Source organism: Carassius gibelio, chromosome A9, assembly GCF_023724105.1.
Source record: "Carassius gibelio isolate Cgi1373 ecotype wild population from Czech Republic chromosome A9, carGib1.2-hapl.c, whole genome shotgun sequence".
NCBI lineage: Eukaryota > Metazoa > Chordata > Actinopteri > Cypriniformes > Cyprinidae > Carassius > Carassius gibelio.
This window is the reverse complement of record NC_068379.1, coordinates 23,846,530-23,871,962: the sequence shown is the minus strand read 5'-3', so window position 1 is coordinate 23,871,962 and position 25,433 is coordinate 23,846,530. Positions and strand designations below refer to the sequence as shown.

Here is a 25,433-nt window from a genome sequence, read left to right as displayed (position 1 = left end):
GAGATTACTCTGGAGTGACTGACTACTATGAAGTGCTTTAGATAAAACCATAAGTGATATCACATTATACAAACATCGCAGGAGCAAAAGTTCTACCAAATATCATTTGCTGACTCACAGCCATGTTGACATACAAACCAACAGCATGACTGCAAACTTGATATTGCTTTTATACAAGTAAATACTAAGTAACTTACATTTTAGGCAACATACTGCCAGTTGCTTTGTCTGTTGTGTTATGAAAATAGCTCCAAAGAAATGATTTTCTTTGAAAAATAAACAGTAGAGGGGTTACGAAACGGATCAGTATTTTTGAATGAACAGACTGAGTGAATGACTCTTTCATAACAACAGACTCGTTGCTGCATGAATTAGTGTGTTTGAACAAACTGGTTAAGTGAATGAATCAATGAACTATTCGTTAGAGTAAATGATTCAATGACTCACTTGCTTCATTCCTGAATGAATCATTATGTAACTTATATAATGAGTCATTTGATAGAATAATCAAGTACATTCAATAGGAATGCCACGTCACATCCTACTTACATAACAATATAACTTGCAAATAGATTGAACAATTCCAACCACGATGCACACAAAATAAAGCCTGAAAACAAACAAATAAATAAATAAATAAACCAAAACTAACTGTTGTTCAATGCTAAATAAAACATAATGGAATTAGATAATTTACTGTAAAGAAGAAAAAAAAACTATTTATGCAGGTACAGTAATTCTACCACACTGTCATGATAGATATTATGCTGTAAAAAAACAATAAAAAATGAAAAACCTCTGGGACAGCTTATATGATTAGACCCTGAGTAAGAGGGACAGTAAATATTTCATGACCAACTGAAGTGAACTGAAGTGAAGTACATTGACAGGTGAGGTAATCACTGAATGCAAACTAAGCCATTCTGTAACTAAAGCATTTATAAAAATTGTCAAACAAGTGACTCTCGGCAGGGTTATTTCTCATCTCAATTAAGTAGGATATCATGATAACACATAGACTAGTGACCATAGCACTAATGTAGCAGAGCTCAGTGATACCTCTCCCTCCCTCGTAAAAACATTCTTCTATTCTCAAAAGATTGCTGGGTGTCCCTTCACTGTTGGACAATTCAACTAGAAAATGACTGTGCTGTCTGCGCGCAGCTGCTAAGTGATAAGCTAAGCTGCTAAGAAAAAAACTAAAATATAGAAATGCATCAAAGACACTTGAAAACTCAAGCTAGCTCAGAGAGAGCTCACAAGGCCCAAATCCAATGTTATCCATGCATTTCAAATCAGACAAAAATTGAAAAATGGGCCAAACATTCCAACAGACTTTGGAAAGATTATTCAGTTTCTATTCATCATTGAGCTCAGAAGTGAAATTACCCAGGCTCATGATTATTAGAAGTTATGAACAGCACAGAATTAATTAGAGGATTTAATTTGAAAAATATTCACATCTCACATCAGGATTAATATCTGGAAAAGCAAATCTAAAAGCAAACAAATTAGTATGACACGGATGGATGGATGGATGGATGGAAGGATAGATTGATTGAATGATTTCAGTTTGGCAGCCTCTTGTTAGGATCTATCTGAGAGCCTCCTGGACAGCAGATGGCCAATGGCACAGCTGTCAGATGTTATCAGCAGGTATTAGACATCTCTCACTAAGACTTAAGCTTGATGTGATCAGTTAGAAATGCCCACTTTAGTTAAACAGATTCCTTCTCAGTTAACCACTTTTGTCTATTACAGGGGTTTTAAAAGTAAATCAATAAATAACGATAATAATCAATAATCTATGAAAGCGCTCAGATTTCATCAAAAAAAATTAATTTGTGTTCCAAAGATTAACAAGTTAGAAAGGTCTTATGGAAGTTACAAAGGTCTTATGGGTTTGGAACGGCGTGAGGGTGAGATAATGAGAGTTATTAATGACAGAATTTTCATCTGCCTTTATAATTTAAATGTGATCCTTCCCAATGGGAATCATTAATTGAGGGTCCATGGCATTGAAATGTTTGTTTATGTTTTTGACAAAAGAAAAAATGATTTAGTTGTGAAGCAGAAGTACAGTTGAACCACTGGGATTTGGGTCATTCATCTCATTGCCTGGAGTCCTGCCATCTCTGAGATTCAGCTCTAAAGAGATAAACATCAAGACTGACAAATGGCCCACAGTCGAGCCTGAGAGCTGCGGAAAAAATCTCCAAGGAGCCAGAGGATGATGTCAGATCACATGACAGACATGACAAGGGAAAATACCATACAACTGCCACTCTTTAACACCCAGAAGGATCACAAGCATTACCATAACATGATTATTATTCATGTGTGAGACTCATAACTACAGTTACTGATTATAAAATAACTCTTACGGCTCACTTTAGTTGCAACAGTGATTTATTTATAAAAGCCTTCATGGTGTCATATCACACTAGCCAAGACTAACTAAGTCATCACAGCATGCTTACTGTTAATTGCAATGAATTAGTTGCAGTCTAATTGTATCAAGCTATAAAGTAATGTGCAATGTATGGTCAAAAGGAAAGCAAAGCACGATTTCTCCACTGTTTACATCTTATCAAATTGTCATTAGGGCTGTCACTTTTGAGAAAAATTTAATTCAAACGGATATCGAATATCATGAAATATATTTGAATATCTACGTGCCCGCTTCCCCGCGCATAAAAAAAAAAAAAAAAACACAAAAAAGAAAAACACCATAGCATAATGGAGATTCAATCACAAATGTTTAACAGTGAGTCATAAACAGGACTATCTGGACTATTATTATTTTTACTTAATGTTTCAAACAGCAGGTTATAAATTTAGAATATCAACTTATATTAAGTGCCACCATGCATATCCTGCAACATTAGGCTAAATTAAAAGAGAGAAAAAAACGATTCAGAAGAGGCACAAACAATAACGTGACAACTTAAACAGCAGCAGGAGTAAAGTATATAGCCTAGCCTAATTCATTTCTTAATATTGTTTGCAAGAAACACCAGTCTATCAACTCGATCTGGATTAAGTGCGGCTCTCTTTCTTACACATTGTCTCTGCAGAATAATTTCAGAGTAAACACTCCTTAAAATGGCATTTCCGGGATAGTCCATATTAAATAACACGATGGAGGAGTTGAGTGCCTTGCTCAAGGGTACAAATGTGACACTCTATGGATCTCCCCTTGCAGGGTTTGAACCTACAACCTTTATATTACCAGCTCAGTTTGTTAACCACTACACTAAAGCAGCAAAGAAAATGCCTCAGAAGCAAATATAATAATGCACTGCAATTTGAGCGAGACACACAGAGTCAAAGATGTAACAACACTGCAGTACTCTGAGTGGGTGTAAAAGCAAACAGAACCAAAGATGACCAGTGGAGACCTGACCGGTCAAAAGTCAACAGGCTTCCGCAATAAACCTATTCAGCACAAGCACCTATATAAATACGACCTTACACTTTATGACCTTACAGAGAGAGAGAGGAGAGAAGTAAAGATCTAGCTGGAGTAAATTAGTCAGCTCAAGTCAAGGTGTCAAAAGGAGCTCCAAATTCCTATTTCCTCTCTCTCTCTCTCTCTCTCTCTCTCTCTCTCTCTCTCTCTCTCTCTCTCTCTCTCTCTCTCTCTCTCTCTCTCTCTCCCTCCCTCCCCATCTCTGCCTTTTATTCCCTGCCTCCGTTCTGCTTTGTGAAGAGCACAGGAAATTCCTCTCAAGTGAAATACTCATCCCATGGGCAGATTCATTGCAGAGACTTATACATATGAGGGTGGGAGACTGTAAAAAGGGGCAATTCTTGAAGAAAGAAAGGGACTCCTGTTGGAAAATACAGTTTAAACTGGTAATTGTGTTTTGGATAAAGCAAGCTGGCTACCATGATTCAAAAATATGAATCACATAACCTGGTTTGTTGCTGGTCTAAGATGTTCTAGCAGCTAGTACTCCTTAAGCCAGTTAGAAATCAGGTACCATGTTTCCAAACACATAAATAGCAACTTAAGCTGGATTTTTTGGCCAGAAAAAGCTGTGTAAAACATGAAGATAAAAATACTACCTTAATATAAATTAAATGTGTATAGACAGCATGACATATAAAACTCTGATATAAACCATGCAGAAATAAAAAGTTAAAGTGATAAAAAAAACTTGTGAAAACTTGATCATCACTTACTCATCACCATAAGATAGTATAAATGGGACTCAGCATGGTTGAGACCAGCTAACTAGTTTTTAATGGTTTAATCTGTGTTTTTCACCAGAAAAGGTTTTCATTAGCTGCTTTCAAGGCATTCAAGTAGAATGGAAAAAGCGCCAAGCCCTGTTATGGCTCAGAGCAACGCTTACCCTGCCCACATCACTGAGCTCCAGGGTGCGGCTGCCCAACACTGCCCAGTTGGCCCGACCTGCAACTGCACACAACAACTAACATAACAGGACATTCCCTTTGATTAGCTCCATATAAAGAGATCCCACTTCTACACCAGCACGACAACTGCAATGAGATGTCCGAAAAGCTCCAGTTCACCTCTGAGAGCTATTCGGACATCTCATTCCAGTTGACATTTTCACATATGTATATTTAAAGTTTGCATATCCACCTTGGAGACATTTTTAACTGAACTCGTAGCAATGCATTCTAGGATATAATTATCTGCATAGGAGACTTGCGATTCTGCCTCAAAATGTGCCTTTAAATCATGGTATCTTAGGATGCACACTGAAAAAAAAAATCTCAATTTAGTCTTTTTTTACTTTTACAGTAAAATATCGAAAAGCCTTGAAATCTACATTTTTACATGATGACTTAAAATGTCTAGGTAGGCAGTTTACTAGGTTTACTTTAAGTTTTACATCTGAGAGTGTGTGAGGGAAAGAAAGTACAGAGAGATACAGCCTTGTCTTCTTCAATGCAGAGTAAACAAAGTATCTGGCTTAAAGCTGTAGATTGATCATCTCTCTGTTCTGGTTGCCACTGTCTGAGTCTTTCCTGTGCAATTTCTCTTCCACATTTCTCTCACTTTCTTTGCTCCCATTCACCTTCATTCAGAGATTTGAAAAGGTCTGTCCTCTTGTCTTAAGGAACCTGGAGTACTTCAAAGACACACCACAGGCAAAATCCTTAATCTCTGCAAACTGCATCCATAATGAAGGTGTCTTCCCGGCTCTTAGCAATCTAATGGCACTGACTCATCTTTCACACATACTGTTTGCAAACAAAACTTGTCTTTTCAACTCGCCAGACTGCCAGTGCATGGTTTAAGCAAGTCATTAGTCAAATACCAGCCTGGCCACTTTGGCAAATTATCCATTATTACATTGAACTTTTAATTTTTTGTTTCCATGCACCAGGTAATGGCCACCAAATGACCAGCCTGGAACAACTACAAACAAGCTGCATGTACAAGCCACCATATTAAGATGGATTTTCCAGCAAGGAATTTTCTTTCTTTTTTCAGGAGACAAATTTGGGATTTTTTTGTCTATGTGATGCATGTTTTGTACTGAAGGACCCTCAGTCACAAAGCAGGAAATGTGACCCCGACCCAGCTGCCGTTTCCCAGCTCCAGTCCAACAGAAAAAACACAGATACCGGACACCAGATGGCCAAATCATAGTTTAATTGCTATACAATGATTTTCCCTGCATCAATTTGTTCATGTGTGTTTCTAGGAGTATATAAAATAGTTTGCAATGGTTTAACAGCCACATCCACACACACACACACACACACACACAGACTGCAGCAGACAATGGTCCTTTCAACAGGGTCTGTTTTCCTCTCGTAAACAGCCGTGCTTCTCTACTAAATGGGCTTCCACCCCAGCTCCTCTAATATCCTCCTCACATATGGACTCCCCCACCGGGAATGAGAAGGAGGCTGTGAAAGATTTACAAGAGAGGGGGTGGATCCAGAAAGACATGACTGAAAGAAGAACAAGAAGAAAGGAAGACCGAAATTGAGAACAAAATTATTTAAGATGGCAGTCAAGGACAATAGCAGCTTGGGGCATTTCTAAAGAAGTAAAGGTTAAAGTTCAACTTGACAGTATCCTTGTGCTAGGGGAAATTAATCAGAAGGAGGATAGCACTGTTTTTAACCTGTTTTGTTTTCGTCCAGATCTGTCTATACCTTATAATATTCTGTCATGACTAAATTAAATCATATATATGTTGCTCAACACTAACAATGCAGCGGTAATCAATAATCAGCTAATTTGTCCACATACAACCAGTTCAGGAAGAAAATCGTTACATTACATGAGACAGGTTCAGACCAGCTGTAATGGCTCAATGGAATACAACAGCAAAAAGAACTGATCAGCAGTCTGTGAATGTGTTTAAGGATTCCTCCCCAATTGTAAATCACCCTCACTTTCACATGCCTAAAAAAAAAAAAAAAAAAGCCCCATGAGATCATTATGGTAACAGCCCCAGACACAGATCCAGGGAGAGAGGGTTTCACTAGCCATAGCTCACTCCTGACAGAAGAAGTCCCAGACTTCAGCTGTAGATCTGGAGAGGTGATGAAAGCAGATGAAATTAGTTTCTACAATGCCACTGAAATCAAACTGACTACTGCTGACTCCTCTTAAGTGATCATTTCATTCATTATATTTAGGGAAATGCAGGTGTTACAGCAGCTAAACAAGAGCAAGCATGGAAAAAAGCATGGAATTCACACAGCATGCAACAAATATAGATAACATTTGGAAAATTAAAAATGACAGAATATACACTAAATAAATGACTACTTTTATTCAGCAAGCATTCATTAAATTTACAGAATGTTTAACATCTTTTCTATCACTATTTCAAATAAATGCTGTTCTTTTGACATTTCTTTTCTTCAGGAAAAAAAAGTTTTTTTAGATTTTTTTTAAATAAAACTATTTTCAACACTGATAATAAGAAATTTTATTGATCACCAAATCAGCATTTATAAGGTTTATTCAAATAATTTCTAAAGGATCATGTGACACTGAACACTTATTTTTGCCATCAAAAGAATAACATTTTGTAGTTATAAATATTTCATAATAGTTTTAATGCATTTTTGATCAGATATATGCAGCCTTAAGAGACTTCAAATAACTTTTTAAAGAACATTTTTGTAACTTTAAAATACCAACCCCAAACGTTTGAACGCGGTGTACTTCCATGGAGAATGAATTCAATAAAAAGTGCAAAACAGTTTGCAACCTCAGCTACTGTGTGAACATAAAGGTAAACAGGCAAAAGTGGAATGCAACATGGTGTGGCAAGTCATTTTTCATAATGGCTGAGAACCCTAAGGTCAAGTTTTACAGGCCCTGAAGAAGTTAACCAAACGATCCTCCTTAATAACCAGATGACTTTAGATGCTACAGGACCCTCCCAGGGGAACCTAATACTTTGGATCCACAAGAACCTTCATTAGCAATGATCCATGTCTGAATTGTTTATTTAAGAGCTAATTAATGGATATAAATGATGGATCCTGACAAACAATCAGATAAATGAAGCATACTGTAAATACTGCACTCACATAAACAAGCGCCTGAACAAGATTCTGACAGACACATGGAAGGGGGGTTTTTGTCTGCCAGGATGAATCACTTCACTCTCACTCAACTTCAGAACTTCTCTCCCATTGTGCTTCTCTTGATTCCAGACCATTCACGGGGTACTGAACTGCCACTTGCTCGTAGAAAGAACCTAAACATTACCACATTGCTGTGATGGAGCTCTGCGGAACCGGTCGGGCTCAGGTCCTGTCGGGCCTAACTTTTATGGCCTGATTACAGCTGCGCATGTGCAATGACGCAGAAATAACGTAATGACATATTACGCACAGCTCTTCCTTTTGAATAAAGTGTTGTATAAATGCATGTCCTGACATTATAAAACTCTCCTTTCACTCAGCAACAGTGAATTGGAGCTGGACACTCAAGATGCTCATCCACAGGCAGCCCGGTTTGGGCATGGGAAGGGGCTTTTATCTTTTGCATGATAAATATAAGCAGCACGGTACAGTGGTTTATATGTATATTTTAGGGATGGGAAGGATCACTGAAAAAAATATAACTGTCTGGTTCTCTACACACGGTTCGGCACACACTGGGACGGCATTCTACTTGAACCATATGAACCATCTTTAATATGGTTTGCTATAAATAACACGTAAAGCAAATAGGGTTCAGCTAATAAATGTTTCTGTTGATGGATGGGCATTCTGGCTTCCCAGATATTACAACAACAGCAATGAAAAAAAAAATATGGACAAACTTAAATCATCTTAGACTGGTTTCTTGAACATGACAATGAGTTCACTTTACTCAAATGGCATGCAGTCACCAGATCTCAATCCAATAGAGCACATTTGGGATGTGGTGGAACGGGAGATTCACATCATGGATGTGCAACCGACAAATCTGCAGAAACTGCGACAACTATCATGTCAATATGGACCAAAATCTCTGAGAAATCTTTCCAACACCTTGTTGAATCGATTACACAAAGAATTAAGGCAGTTCTGAAGAGAAAAGATGGTCCCACCTGGTACTAGCAAGATGTACCTAATAAAGTGGCCAGTGAGTGGCCAATATTTTAACTACTAATCCCAAAATCTGAATAATCTATCAGACCCTACTGATTAATCTGTGAAATAATTGATGATTAGTTGACGATTAGTTGATTAATTAACAAAATAATCATTTGTTGCAGCCCTAGTGGGAACCAATGAAGTCTGAGTTTTTTGTTGCCGAAATTGATGTAGTATTTTTAATTGTGTATGCAGACATAATTTTATTTTGGGGTCAACTAACAGATGTCCCACTAAGAAGTTTGTGCCCTTTTACACAAGAGGACAAAGTGGATCTGCACCTCATCTGGAAAGAGACCACTGACAGCAGCTTCCCGACAGCTAAAAGGTACAGGATGTATACATAACCATCAAAATCACACATGACTTCCTCCCATCCATGCGGCGGCCGCGGCTCTCCACATCTTCACTTCAGACCCAGCTGGGATATCATTTACACAGCAGCACCAGATGCTAAACCACTAAACTTCATCACCTGTCTACAGCCATCCTCATTTAATTTCACTTAGGCTATTCATTCAAAGCAATGTCTCTGGAGAAACAAGTGACTGCAGAACAATGTGAAGCCTTCCAGCATGATAATAACTAAATGCTAAGGTAATGAACAATGAGAAGTAATCAGATGTGTCCTCAAATGAAACCAATAATATCAAAGCAAAATAATAAGATGTTGACGATCTTTCTCCTTTTCACAAACCGACACGTTGTGGTATTTGTTTTGGCCAGCTTAGCAGCTGACTAACCCTTTCCTAAATACTGAGCAAAGCGGGTTGTGCAAAGACTCTTCTGCTTCAAGCAGTGGGTGGCTGGCAACCAGAACTGTTACCAGGGCAACACTCAGAGAGTCAGTCTCCATGGCAACAAATAACAGCATTAGAAAGACCTTCAAGAGACGGATGGAAACAAAAACCACCGGCAGTAGTTTCTCCTGGGCCCTGAATGTCCCTCAGATGACTCACTTTGATGCTTTGCCTCTCAGAGGGTGGATAAATATACTGTAGCAGCCATTGCTATTACACAAATCCTGTATATTAAATCTGTTTCGATTTCACAGTCCACAGTGCTTTGTGAACTGCCTGCATCTAACAGAAAGGGCATCTCAGCCTTCCAGGGTTGTATGTCATTCAGAATTGTATTGAGAATGGCTTTTGAAATCCAATCTGGTGCCTGAAATTGGCTGCAGAAATACAATTTAAATTTAAATGAAAGGAAGTAGAATAAAATATATATATATATATATATATATATATATATATATATATATATATATATATATATATATATATATATATATATATATATATATATATATATATATATATAGGATTAATAGATGGAGTTAATATATTAGGTTAATTTTTGCCTCAAATTTCCTTCTAATCTCTTGTGAAGTGTGCCAATTTTGATTCAAAATGACAATGAAAAGGGATGAAGGGCTCAAATGAATAGAAAATCAGCAAATTTTTTCATAAAAGGATCAAAATGTATTAAAAAGGAACTCATTCATTGATTACAAATTTTGCTCAACCCTGAGACAACAAATTTAAATGTATTTTTTAATGTATTTTTATGTATTTAATGTGGTTATCCCTTGATATTTGTATAGAAAGCCAAAGTAATGCTTTGTCTAAGGTTCCTGTGCGCCCATTTGTAAGGAACAGCATGGCCATTAAAAATTCACAATTGTATTACTGCTAATTACCTCTGTGGTGCTTTGGTCTGAAGCAATTTTCACATCTAGTCGTTAATCACCTGCGTTCATGTACCTCATGAGATTCTGACCTCTCTCTGCACCCTGATGAAGACTTCTTTCAATGGAGGTGACTATATACTGTGCATGAAATCTTATTTAACATGCTGTAGAACTGTAAAGAGAAAACAATTTAAAAACAACTATTTACTCTCTTGCTTTAATACAGTCTCAGGACCAATACAGGAGGCCATTGCCTGACACCTTCTTCTGGTAGCATGCATGAGCCAAACAGGTCAATGAGGTCATGACGTCAGGTCAGTTTAATAAAAAGCGTTCCACTGAGAGATCTATTCTTTCCATGAGCAGGACAGTCTTTCATGGCAGTCAAACTCCAAACCTCTGGGATGCATATGTCGAAAACCGCAGCCAGGAAACCAAGCAGTGACTCCAGCAGCTTTACCAGTGCAAAATGTAAAAGGATTTTATGTTTTTATTTTTCAAAGGATGTCCCACAGAATGAGCACAACTATGCGAAACACCAAAAATATTGGGTTTAAAAAGTGTGTTTATGCATTTGGCTCTGTTAATTGGGATAGTTGATCCAAAAATGGAAATCGGTCATATTTTACTCACTCATGTTCTTCCAAAACATGTCTTTGTTCTGTGGAACACAAAGAAAAAATATATAGGAAAATGACTATGCTGATCTTTTTTACACAATTTTTGGTCGAATAGAGATGCACTTTATTGTAATAATCTTTATAGCTGTTATATCCTCTAATATGTTTTATTTTTTCTAGAGTCTAACACGTTTTATTCAAGCCCATACTGTGTGCGTTGCTTCTCTATAAAGACACTAAAGGGCCATTAAGAGCTTCGGACAATGCAGTTATGTTAACAAGGTCAGCAAAAAATCTAAGCAGCAAAATAGATACTTTTGGGGGGAAAAAAAGTGCAGAAATCATTGATTCTGCAAATATAGTTATTTTTACCTATCATATACATATATGTATGTGTGTGTACATGTATATGAGTCTGACCATTCTAACCAGGTTTGTGACCTTTTTTTTTCCATCTACATTGAGCATTATTAATCAGTAGCCTATGTTAAGCATATTTAAAACGAAAATATAATTATTTAAATCTATCTGTATCGCTATGGGCTGCTTATTTATATATATATATATATATATATATATATATATATATATATATATATATATATATATATATATATATATATATATATATATATATATATATATACTCTATTGGTAAGGAAATATAGAGGAAATATAGAGACCGGACATCTTACTGAATACCCCTGGTCTACAATATGATGTGTTATTGTATGCTGGATTTTTTCAGTCTGTTTATTTGTTCCATGATAGACTGTTTCCTCATCTATTTAAGCATCACATACAAGATGAAACTTTACAGACTTAAATACATTCTCACGTACATTCATAAACTGATGCAGATTATTTCTGAGGTAAACACAGCTAATCTCATTGTGCTTTCACCTCATTTCTTTCAGTCACTCCAGACTCACTTGTCTTTTCCAGGCCAGCATTTTCACTCTTCATAGAGCCACATAGAACCAACTCTTGGGGAAATTTCATATTCCTGGCTTGTCTTATGGGGGGGTTTAGATGTAGTCCACTGAAACATCCCAGCAACTCTGACTGGTTCAACTACTCCGCTCCACAGAAACCACACAATCAATATTGTGTGAGGAGAAACTATGGACTGCTTAATCAAGTTCAGAGGGGAAACACACATATACAAAAACGCCATTGTATACTGATCCATTTGATCCTAAATCAAGTTCATTTCAAAGACTTTCATAAGCATGGCCTGTCAACAGCTGCTGACTTGGAAGAAATGCAAACATGTTTTTCTCAGGACTTCTCCTTCCTCTGGCATCTGGATAGACAGCTAGAGATGCCTCAAGAAACTTGTGCCTTGGATAAGCACAACAGAGCACTGACACTGCAAAAAAAACAAAGCCGCTTCTGTTTTCAATATGGGGAAAAAACTCAAGAGCGCAAAATAAGTCAGTCGAGACGTTTTTTTGTCACTTCTCATTATACGCTATTTCAGCACCAACATCAGGGGATGAAAACATGAATTCAAGTGATGGCTCTTGTTCCTCCAGAACCACAGAAAGAAAATAAAAACACCATAGAAGAATCAAAAAGTGATCCATACAACTTGTGTACTATATTTCAAGCTTTCTGAATACAATAGATTTGGGTGAGAATAAAATAACAGAATTTAGGCAGTTATTTACTGGAAATGTTGACATACATTGTGACTGAAGGAGTATGGACTGCAACACGGGGAACTGCCTTGCTCTTTTTCCTGCTTTGTGATTTTAAATACAAGACTGTAAAGTTTTTTTTTGTTTGTTTGTTTGTTTTTAATGAAACGTATACATTTATTCAGCAGTAATGCATTAAATGGATCAAAAATGACAGCAAAGACTTTATAATGTTATAATGTTATCATATTCAAATAAATTCTGTTCTTTTGAACTTTACATTTATTAAGCTATCATGAAAAAAATGCATCCGTTTCAAAAAAAAAAAAAAATTTAACAATAAAATCTTGAGCACCAAATCATATTAGAAGGATTTCTTAAGAACTATATGACACTGAAGACTGGGATACTTGCTACTGAAAAGTCAGCTTTGCAGTCACAGGAATAAATTACAATCTTAAAATCTATTATTTATAGTCTTAAAATGTATTCAAATGGAAAACTTTTAAATTGTTGGACGGTAAATTAAATTGTTATAATATTTCTGATTCATGACTGAATCACTTTGAATCAGTTTGATTTGAGAATCGAATCAACACAGAAAAGAACCGCATCATAAAATTATTTGTTCACTGATCCAATTTAAATCTGTCCTCTCACAAAAACTATTGTACGGCAGCAGTAAAATGGAATTTGGACCACAACTTCTATAGACTACATTTATGCCACTTTTCTCATTTTAAATTCTTCAAATATTTGTTTTCATGAAAAAAATACAAATCTTACAGGTACAACATAATGACTGAACCATTGCTTTAACATACCTAATAAAAATTTAAAAAATGTGAGCAGTGCTTCACTGGTAAGTTTAGGCACAATAAAGCTAAAAACATTTTGCAGTGGAAGCTTGTGAAACTTCTAGCATTTGTGCTCCCAAATTGTGGTCAGAAACTCTGTACTGAAAACTCAGTCACGATTCACAGAAGCCTCGAGCCACCTTGCGCTTGTGGCACGCTTGAGTGTGTTCCACCCCCGATAGATGAGGGAAGAGCGATCTCACGGGCCTGGCTCTTTAAAAATACACATTTACAGAGCAGCAGCCCACACACTGCTGCCTACACATGGGCGTCACATCTCCCCGCACAGCTCTGACACCCCTTCTAGCCACACTGTTTGGAGACAAAAAAAAAAGTGTGGAATTCTGGATAATGGCAAAATGAGTCACTATGGTCACTTTGTACCCCTCGGCTCCACCTACCTACCTGCACCTATTCACATCCCACACAGAGGACGCAACACACATTAACGTCTTTCAGCCCACACATTCACCTCCAACACACACATACACACACTTGTCTTCAGCCCACACACAATCAAGCAGTTGCTCAAGGTACATCCTACGCCTGCCATGGCTGCTCCTCAAATGTCTTGCAGTCTCTCAGATGTCTGTCACACAACACAGTAAAAGCATTCCTTCATAAAAGAGACGCGAGATATTTCTTAATCGCTGTCTTCTTCTTGCCTTTGAGAAACAATCACTCTTTTGGACATAATGAAGCTTTATGAGAAAGTGAGAAGTGTGTTAAACGTTTTAAAAAGATAAAACTGTTTCTTTAATTATACATAAATTTTTGTTGCTTGCTATTACTAATATGAAAGAGTCCCATTGTGACCAACTAATAGCAATGTACTATACTGTACATACCACCATTCAAAAGTTTGGGGTTTATACAATTCAATTAAAAATATATAGTCTGTCCATTAAGTTTGTTACTGTTTGCATGGAACAAATTCTAAATGCTCCCATTTCACATTTCCCAAATCATAACAAACATTTTTGTATGGATGAATTACTATTCTCACTCTTCACGTTTCTGCTTTTAAACACTTCAGGATGCCCAGCTGAGTAAGTTACTAAAAAGTAGGCTGTTTTTGTTTGCTTTTACAAATTGCGAGAGGAACACTGATGCCACAGAAGCTGTCAGATCTCTGTCAGATCAGAGCAGATCTCGACTAAACCAGGAACATTCATTCAAAAACTGTTTTTTAAAAGGAATCCTAACAATAGAAGTCACAATTGAAATGTAATCAGGCGATTGTTTCTCAGAAGCAAAGAAAACCTCAACCTGTTATAAGGTTATAAAACAGAGCTTCACGAAATTGAGTGCTTGCTGCCATATAAAGCAGCCCTTTGGCTATGTCTCATACTGCATCATATAAACTCAATAGCAGATCTATACAAAACGAAGCTTGACTGTTATTAAAATAAAAGTCTCTAGGTTATAAATGAGCAATGTTAGCTTCTCAGTGGGTCACAACTGTCAGTTATACTACGCCTTAACCCCATTTCACTTCAGTAGCAGGATTTCCCCAGCAGCCAATCTAGCACTTGAAACGAAAGTCCAGGCCATCCTCTGCGACCTAAATGGACTGCGATGCCAGGACCTCACCCGTTTTCTTCCACATGGACACATCTTTGTAGAGGCTTCTTTGTGTGCTCCAAAGTCTTCATTACTCTAGAGTCACATGGCTACTGTTTCCATGGCAGCAGCTGCCATGGTGACGCATACATTCAGACCATTAGAGCTTTGCGCCATTAACCAATGGTACTAATGCTTATATGATAAAAGGCATCATTAAATAATTGGACAAGGTCATTACAACACAAACAAAATGAAAAGAGTCAAACAGGAAGGAATCTTCAATCGAATGCCTGTTTGGTGAAAATAAAATGTACAAACGCAACACAGCAATGTTATCATATGAGCTTCACACATCTTTATTAACCCTTATCAATGCCAAAAGAGGAGATTACAGCAGAATATTGTGTTCCATTCAGTATGCAGACACGCACACAGAGACATCCAACATTAGACTCTCATACATGTTGTTATTATTGCTATTAATATTAAATATTTTAAGTTTTTCCAATTTTTAGAGTAATTTTTACTTAAAGGGGGGGTGAAATGCTATTTCATGCATACTGAGTTTTGTACACTGTTAAAGAGTTGGATTCCCATGGTAAACATGGACAAAGTTTCAAAAATTAAGTTGTACGTTTGAAGGAGTATTTTTGTTCCCAAAATACTCCTTCCGGTTTGTCACAAGTTTCGGAAAGTTTTTTTCGAGTATGGCTCTGTGTGACGTTAGATGGAGCGGAATTTCCTTATATGGGTCCTAAGGCACTTCTGCCGGAAGAGCACGCGCTCCCGTAGAGCAGAGCACTGAGAGCACAGACATTCACTGACCAGAGCGAGAGCGTCGCGAAATGTCACAAAAGGAGTGTGTTTTTGGTTGCCAGGGCAAGACAACCCTGCACAGATTACCAAAAAAAAAAAATACTTTTTACAGAGCATCAACGGAGTTGTGCAAGTGTTTGTGTTTGTTCCCTGCATTTCGAAGATGCTGGTTTTAAAAACAAGGCCCATTTTGACGCCGGATTTGCGTATCGTTTATTTCTTAAGGATGACGCAATCCCAACGAAAAAGGGTCACGATCGTGTGTTGGAACCGCAGGCGGTGAGTAAAACTGCTTAAAATATCTCCGCCTCCTTGTTAGTGCGTCCGCCTCCCATCGGAGACCCGGGTTCGAGCCCCGCTCGGAGCGAGTCGTTGCTGCTGCTGCTCTCGTTCAGTTTCAGCCTCGGGATCTGATTCTGGATCATAAATAAACGGCCGAATCTGACTGTAAGCCATGGTTTGTTTTGGATGATGTTTTTTTCCTCAAGGTAATGTCACAGCTTCCAAACGCTCTCAACGCAAAAGCCTACTGGCGCTCGTGATTCCCACACGTCACGCCTCCAGTCGGTCGTGTTTTTCCGGGAAAAATCGGTACAGACTATCTTTCTCTTATGAATATAATAAAACTAAAGACTTTTTGGAGTTATGAAGGATGCAGTAATACTCTATAGGTACTCAAGATTAACAGGATATTGAGTGAAAACGAGCATTTGACCCCCCTTTAACTTCTATCGTCAGACACAATCTAATTGGGTGGTTCTTTTGGACACAATAGAGATATCCAAGAGTCTGGTATGGGAAATCAGACAATGTAACAGAAAATGTTCCATTAATATTTTTTTTCAGATTTTAGCTTTTATTTTGTATATATATTGTTTTATTGTTGTTCTCATTCCACGGTTTTATCACAGTTAACACAATTTTTTTTTACATTAATATAGATCATTGTTTATACTATTAACATGATATTTACATAACACTTCTATTCCAAAATGTATCAGCACAATGCATAAGCAATGCAAGTTATTTCCATCATTGCTGAAGAGGCAGACATTAGCGCATACGCTTCTTAAGGTCAACGAGAATCTTGAGTAGGTCACACTACTGTTTAAACGTTTGGAGTCAGTAAGATGTTTTATTGTTTTTAAAGAAGTCTCTTATGATCGCCCAAGCTGTGTTTATTTGATCAAAAACAATGTAAAAAAATTTTCATATTATTACAATTTAAAAGAGCTGTTTATGTGTGTAGAAAATGTCATTTATTTTTGTTGTGTAAAAGCTGAATATTTCAAATGTTCAAAAGACCAGGAATTATTTCATATAGAAATCTACTGTAACATTATAAATGTCTTAACTGTCATTTTTTATCAGTTGAATGCATTCTCATGAAATGAAATGATTAATTCCTATTAAAAAGCAATCTTACTGACCCCAAGCATTTGAACAGTAGTGTACTGTAGATGATATATCTTGTAACTCTCCTCAGATGCTTAGAGAGTACATAGGTTTGCTTGAGTATTAAGTGCACGTTATCCATGTGCAACTTGGCCAAGTAATAGCATCTGCATTTGTGTACTTGCCTATAGTATGTTTCTGACCTCAGCACTGACTTGAGTGACAGCTCAGTTGGAGGTCTTGCGTGCAAACGCCTTGCCAGCGAGGCTGAGCTGAAGCAGCCAGATACAGCTGTCTGGAGCCCAGACTCTGACAGGCTTAGCTTCTGCCTCACCCTGCTCCTCTGCTAGAGCAAAACCAACACCCACATACTGCTCCATAAACCACCAGCATCCACTGCAGGAATGAAAGAGAGCTAAAAGAAGAAAGACTAGAATATGCTATATCTCACATTTCTACACTTGAAATTAACATTTCTATTCAGAAGGGATGTGTTTAACTGATCAAAAGTGACAGCAGAGACTTTTAAATTTTTACTCTCTCTCTCTCTATATATAGTAGTTTTAAAAGCTGTTATGTTCTTTCTATTCATCAAAGGATCGTAAAAAGGTATCAAGGTTTACACAAAAATGTTTAGCAGCACAAATGTTATCAACACTGATATTAATAATAAAAAAAGAATGATGTTACTGGAGACTGTAGTAATGGCTGTTGAAAATTCAGCTTTGCCACCTCAGGAATAGATTATATTTTAAAATGTATTAAAATATGAAACTTGACAATATTACTATTTTAACTGTATATTGTATGACCATCTCAATGGTGCTTTTAAAAGTGGGAGAAACTTTGGCTTGCCAAAATGAACTTTTCTTAAAAAAATATGTCCATTTACAGTTTTATAAAATGTCACATAACATTACATTTTCAAGGATTAGCATAAAAATAGATATTCATTTTCACCTCTTGTTTGATAAGATGGATTTTTCTTACTCGTCATGCTTGTGATGTAAACCACCGAAGTCTCTTTTCTAGGATGACAGTTATTTAATTTATTCAGAAGGTGACTCCTGAAGTCTCTCTAAAAATGTTTTCTGGAGCAGATCCTGGTCTGGGACACATACACACACACACACACACACACACACTGACTGCATGACATAAGGCTTTGGCAGGGAAAGGGATCATTTGAGGCTGCAGTTATACAGAGAGGGGAGTGTCTGTTCATGGATTAGCTTCGTCAACATCACAAGTTACGTAAATCTGTGCCATAAACGTTACGTGCTACCTGTACATAACAGAAAGCATCTTCAGAGAGCTTCACTCTACCAAGACCTACAGCAGACTCAATTAACACCATCACCCAAAACAACCCAAGGGTCACTCACTTAAACTTCAGTAACCAATACGAGTATCTGACTCGCCTAACTATTTCACATGGAGTAACAGTGCAGTCACATGTCTAACAGTATGAAGAGGTCAGTTCAAGGCATGAAAAAAGTTAAAAGAAAGCAGAGAAAAGTGACATAATATATTTTATGAGAATTAATAGCAACTGTGCACTGGCTGTGTTCTCATATAAAATCTGAAAATCCTGAATGGCATTTTTAAAGTGGGTAATACTTTATCTGAAACAAAATATTAATTTCTAAGTGAATAACATGGACAGTTCAATATATTGAAAGTAATTGGGGACTGGGGCTGTCAAACTCAAAAATAACATTAAAATCAGCATAAAAATGACATTATTTAAGCTCTATATTCCAGATCTTTTAGACTTATATATAAGCTTTGTGTTGATTAAAGAAATGACAATGTCCGATTAATGAACAAATCTTAATTTTGAATCAGAAGTTCCACAACACCTGAACGGTTCATTTATGAATCTGACTGATATGACTTTCAAGTTCAGCTAAATGTAATGCTAATTATTGTGTAGTCTAGAAACTGTTTTATATAATTATGGTGTTTTTGTCTTTTGGAGCTTGGAAGCTCCAGTTCCATATAATTTATAAAAAAAAAAGTGGCAAGGATATTCCTCAAAAGTTCCCTGTTTATATTCCATATGAGCAAGAATGTTACATAGGTTTGGGAAAACATGAACGTTTACAGAGTGTTCATTTTTCTATCCTATTAAATGTCCCTTTAAAAGTCTTGAATCTAAACTTTCATAAACATACAGTAGCTTGTGATCATCAGTCTACTTTCAGATTGATAAAACACATTCATGCCTACTGTCCCATCAGCCAAGCTCTGAATCACGCACTACATTTGCCCAGCTCAATACATCATTGAACCATGTGAAACATGCACACTAAAACACTCCCAGATACACATTTATCTTTCAGGCAGATGAGCTTACAGAGAACATCTGCCTTTATGACAATAACCCATTCATCATGTCCAAACTGAAACTGTTATCCAGCACTGCAAAGAAATGTTCTCCTTCAGAGATCAGGCACATAAAATTATTATAAACTGGGTGTGAAGAACCTTTATTGCTAACGCTGCCCTCCAACCCTGGGGAAATTATAGGGATATGGATCAGATGGGGTGATGGTTCTCCTGCTGATAACCGGCCTCCTCCTCCTCATCAGCTGCCTGCAGTGTAGGTTCAAGGTATAGAGAAAGATGCCAGTCCTTTGTTCTGCCTGAAGCTTAGTGGGGGAGGGTTACGGAGGAAGAAGAGCCCATGGATGGCTCAGAGTCAAACAGTGGCAGACAGATTACACCACTAGACAGCTTAAGGCAATCTGCAATGACAACATCTAACCTGAGACACTAAAGTTTCCATCCGGCACACAAGGTCAGTTAACATTTTCTCAATGGATAAATAAACACACACATCAATTAATAAATAAAATATAATGTATATAATGATTATTTTTATTAATGTAAATATCAAATAAAAATAAACAATAATAAAATATTATAATGTTATATGTTGATTATATTATATTAGATTATATTATGTTTTATTAATATAATTAATATATTATATTCAGATAATAATTAATAAATGATTTCAATAAATATAATAAATACACCGTAAATGCTTTTAAATCTAACTGCTAATCATATATTTCTAATTAGTCAATAAGGTCAAATATACCATAGGTGATGAATGCATGTTATGATATGACGATAAATTCTAAAATTATAAATTAATAATAATACTAATAATACTGTTTTATTAATATCAATAAAATATTCTATACAAATAATAAAGTATAAATAAAAATATATATAATTTAAATTCATTATTTCGATTAGTCAAGCAATTTGAGCTGATATACTATGCTGAATTATTGTTAAAATAATAATAATAATATAACCTGTATAATATTAATACAAGTAATATATTCAATACATTTAATCATTTATAAATAAATAAAAAACGTAAAATATAAATGAATAAAATTCCACTGCATTTAAATATAACTGTATATTTTTGTTAGTCAAACAATTCGAGCTAATATATTATATGTGCAAAATCATTGTTAAAATAACAATATGTATTGTTGGTGTTTTTATTAGTAGTAGTAGCAGTAGTATCTGAACGTGTAGAGCTGAGTGATTCATTTTTTTTTCAAATCTATTCCTGTGCGATTCAGTTCTTTATAATGGAAACAAAAAATTTAACGTTTGCCGAGGCAACACTTATTCTACATTTGTGGAATGTGTGCTATCTAGTGTTAGATGCTTGCAGTAATTGGGTGTAGAAGTGACCTGCTTTTAGGGAGTCCACGGGGAAAACAGTGAGATCATTGTTTTAGGGTCCACAGCTCCACAGCTCACTTGCCATTAACATTTCTCCAGTAAGAGCCTATACCCTCCGAACACACTTGTGCTCATTTACACAAGCCGAATGAACTTCATGCTCTCACACACTGACTGTACCTGATCAAAATATATGTCAATTAATCTGGTAGCAAAGGTCAAACCTGTCAAAGACACAAAGCCTTGTTAAAGCTGTGAAAGCCATGTATTACACAAAATGCCAAAGAACATTCAATGCATTTTCCTTACTTCAAATAGTATAGTAGAAATAGCTTTGATTTAAATCTTATTTGCAGCAGGCAATCAGGGCAAATTAACCAAAATCCCCATTATTTCACTTATTTCAAGCTCTGCTAATGCAAGTTAAAAACCACATGCCAGATTCTGCTTTAGAATCAGAGTAATTAAAGCAACTGACATACAAACATATGTCCTGAAGTTAAACTTTTTAACAGAATATTTCCTCTGTAAGGTTCCCATCATGTCAGGACCTGAGCGGAGCGTGTCCACCTGACTCTACATCCTCAATGATCCAGGGAGCATGAGGTCCTGGGAAGGTGGCTGGGATTAGTGCCTCGCTACCATTTCATTTGAGATGCGTTAGGCATACCTGTGCCTTCAGAGCGTTCGCAACCAATGGAAATCAATGATCACAACATCATACCATGCAAATCTAATCAGGCAAGAGTTTATGACTCATTGTCTCTACTGAATAAAACAGCTAGTGCTTTTGTACATAATTCCCTAACAAAAACGGTTTGAAACTTAGTAGTGGTGCTCCAATATCCAGCCCTTTGCCATGTGCACAACAGGTAAAACCATGACACAATAACGACTCCACTACGACAGGCTGTCATACAAAGGTGCTCTCTGAGCCCGGAAAAGCAGAAAACTGAAAACAGAAAACTAGACAAGGACAATGACCATTCTCTTTAAAATGTTAATGTAATCATAACATTCACTGAAGTGGAGGCGGAGCAATTGTTTGCATAAAGGTTGTAATAATGTAATTTTGATCTCTTTGTTTGTTCTTTAACTCTCACTGGATATAACACTGGATATAATCTTGTATTATGTTTAATATTTTAAATAAAGAAAATCAATTAAAAAAAATTAACAGTGTGGGTGACAATTGACTCACTGCATATTATATTACAATAGAATTCACACAAATTCCTTTAAAAGGAAATACAAAAGTCATGAGGTTAATTACATTTACAATCATGTTTTTGGCAGATTTTTTTACTGCATTCAAGGAAAAAGAAAAAATCAGTCCTTGCATTCCCTGAGAATTGAACCTATGACTTTGGCATTACTAGTGCCATGCTTAATAATAATTACTGTTAATAATTATTAATTGTAATAATAATAGCACTATTATTTTAATTGATTAATTTTCTGCCTTTCTGCTTAAAGAATGATGTAATCAATTATCCTAATATTTTACCAACTCTCGTGTCGTCTTTCTTTGGCAAACCATAAAAAAGTTATTTGAAAAATTTTCCAAACAACATTAATTAATTACCAAATAATTATAGTCAAATATACAACCAAAATATCCAAATTTGTGCTAGACAGAAAAAAGACGACACAAGAACGACACAAGACTGAGCAAATTATGACTTTCATTTCTTTGCGCAGTACACATATTATTGAGTGGGAGTTAATGGATTAGACTATATCTAAGATATTTGCTGTTTTCACATTTTTTTTATTCAATAAAAAATGTGTGTGTGGGTCCTGTTTTGCATAAATGAAGTAAACCTGGAAAGCGTCCTTATGAAGAAACTGCTTATTAAACATAGACTAAATAGCATCTTAATGAAATCTCAAAAATGCATAAAGATTTGTGTTAGGGTTATGTTTAATAGAATGAACAGAGAAAATCATTAACTCGATATAAAAGCAACAGCAGTCAACGGAAAGTCCCTACCAGTGTGTGTTTGTGTGTTTGTGTGTGTGTGTGTGTGTGTGTGTGTGTGAATGCAGGTTGTTGTTCTATTTGACGAAAAGAGCAGTCTACTAACAGATGGTCAAAGTGTCTGACCAGTGGCGTGGCATGAAGACATGCTAACACTCGAATGCCAATGGACTTATGGATATAGGGACACAAGGACTGAGCAGATATCAGTTATCCAGTGCAGGGTGCTGCATTAAACCTCACAGCTCTGTTTTCATGAATAAGCATGAGCCGGCATACTGCCAATGCAGGAATGCATCATGTCTTATCAGAAACAGCATCGTCATCACTGATGGAGTATTTTACATAGTCTCAAGGCAATGGTGTGAAAAGCACAAACTGATTCTGATCTTTTTGAGCATAACCTTTGATGGCAGGTTTTTAAAGATGGGGAAAACACACTGATCAAAGGTAATCACAAACAGCTGTTATTGATATACATTTCAGCAGAGACATTAACGTTAAACAATAGGACATCAAAATCAGCACTGGTAAAAATAAGAGGATGTTTAGGTGCAGAATAACTCAGCAGTGCTCGGATACTTGGTAGCTGTTGTTTCAGCACCATCTCTGCTGGACTGCAAAATCTCTCCTGCGACAAAACCAAATCATGTCTTTGATCAGGTCTCCTCCTTTTCATAAGCAGGTCAGATCAGTTTTATTAATAATACACTCCCTTAAAAACAAACAGGATAACATAAAAAATCAAGGGATTTCAGGACAAAGAAGCATTTTTAAACGGATAAAAGTAAAGAAATTCAGTACTCCTGTGAGAATCATTTGAAGTGGGCCCACATTCTCAAAAGTTAAGCAATGTATCTAAAGGGAATAAGGACTGTTAGATATATCTTAGCAATCTGAAACAGTCTCTATCAGCACCAATGCAGTGAATGGAACAAAGCGTCCTTTCTCAAGCAATAAGGATTTTCTGTCCCATTACCATCTTCAAAAGCACGGATTAGAGGAATTGAAATAGCAACGTGTCAGAAAACTTCAGAGAATATGCAAATGCGCATAGGCAAATCATGCTGACCGTTTAAACTCGATATTATGGCTTTCTGTAAATAATGAAACATAGTGCTTTACCTGTTCTGCGTGTTGCGTCCGCTGCAGGCTTCCACTCTGAGCGCAGTGAACGCCGGTGGTGAGGAACCGCCCACACTAGATCCCGCCCACTGCCGCGTAATCCCGCCCACTACTGAATAATTACCGTAAATCACAGTGTGGACGAGCCAATGTAACTGCTGCAGTGTGGTGTGTTTCATATGGACATCCAGAGAAATGCTACATATAATGTATCGAGGCAAAATAGCAACGCTAAATTAGGTGTCATTAATAAACATTCTTAAAAAAAATATCATTATATAATTAAGTAAAAAAATATATAGTACACACAGCCTACTACATATATATTCATTAACTTCAATAACAATTGTGATTGAATGTTCAATAATAATAAAAAAAAATTAAGAAATAAATAATTTCTTTCAGCAAGGATGCATTACAGTAAAGACATCTATAATGTTTACAAAAATGTTACCAAAAAATCTAATAAATGCTGTTGTTTTCAAATTTTAATAAATCAAAATCCTGAAAACCAATATATCAAGGTTTCCACAAAAAAAATAAAAATAAACATGAAATGTTACTTGAGCCCCAAATCAGCATATCAGAATTAAAGGTGCGCAGATGCTATATTCGGTATCAGTATCGCTCCGATACTGTTTTTTTCTGCTGGATCGGGACCGATCTAAATCATATATAGTGTATATAGTATTCTGTGTTATTATTAAGCCCCACGAAAGCCATATAAACATTATAAAGCACAATCAAGTTTTCGTGCACTGTATTTCAAGTGTTCTGAAGCCGTTCCACAGTTTAATGTGAGGTAGAGATGAATATTCAAGTCACTGTCATTCTGTGCACTGGATGCACATAAGCGCTTTGTGCGACTCCGTATTTTGAGCCTTTAGTATTATAATACTTTTGCACATGAAAGATTATTAATAGCCTTTTTTGTTTGTCTTATCTATCATATGTAAAATAGAGCAAATATTGAAGTGTATCAAAAAAGTTAACGTTGTCCTTACACCAATACGATTATCATTTTGATTTTAGGACATCTTTGATGAAAGGTTTTGATCATCCACTTCAAATCCTGACTACAATAGTGTATATTTATATATAAATATATTACTTTGTTTTTTATGAATGTATTTTATAACAATATAGAAATTCAATATAGAAAGGTATAGAAATTCTACACTGATAGTACTCGTATCGTAATCGTAATGGGCAGATATCGGTTCTGAAAAAGTGGTATAGAGCCAGTCCTAATAAGAAAGATGTCATAAAATGAAATAGTGTGTTTTTATTAAAAAAATGCAGATTTTGTTTTACCTCCTCCTCACTTTTAAATGGTAGTGTATATATATGTAGGGAATATAATATAAAATATAACAATTAAAAAATTTTTGTCATGGTGAAGTATCCCTTTGAGAACTGAAT

The 25,433-nt window shown here is 36.2% G+C and overlaps 1 protein-coding gene across 11 annotated transcripts in view; it reads right to left on the bottom strand.

Annotated features, from left to right (window-relative positions):
• Nucleotides 1-24,072, bottom strand: part of LOC128020034 (microtubule-associated protein 2) — an 89,715-nt gene extending 65,643 nt beyond the window's left edge. For all 11 annotated transcript variants that reach the window (XM_052606550.1, XM_052606553.1, XM_052606556.1 and 8 more), the window contains exon 1: nt 24,012-24,072. The gene's annotated coding sequence lies outside the window, so the exon portion shown is untranslated. The remainder of the gene's footprint in view (nt 1-24,011) is intronic.
• Between the last annotated feature and the right edge of the window lie 1,361 nt (nt 24,073-25,433).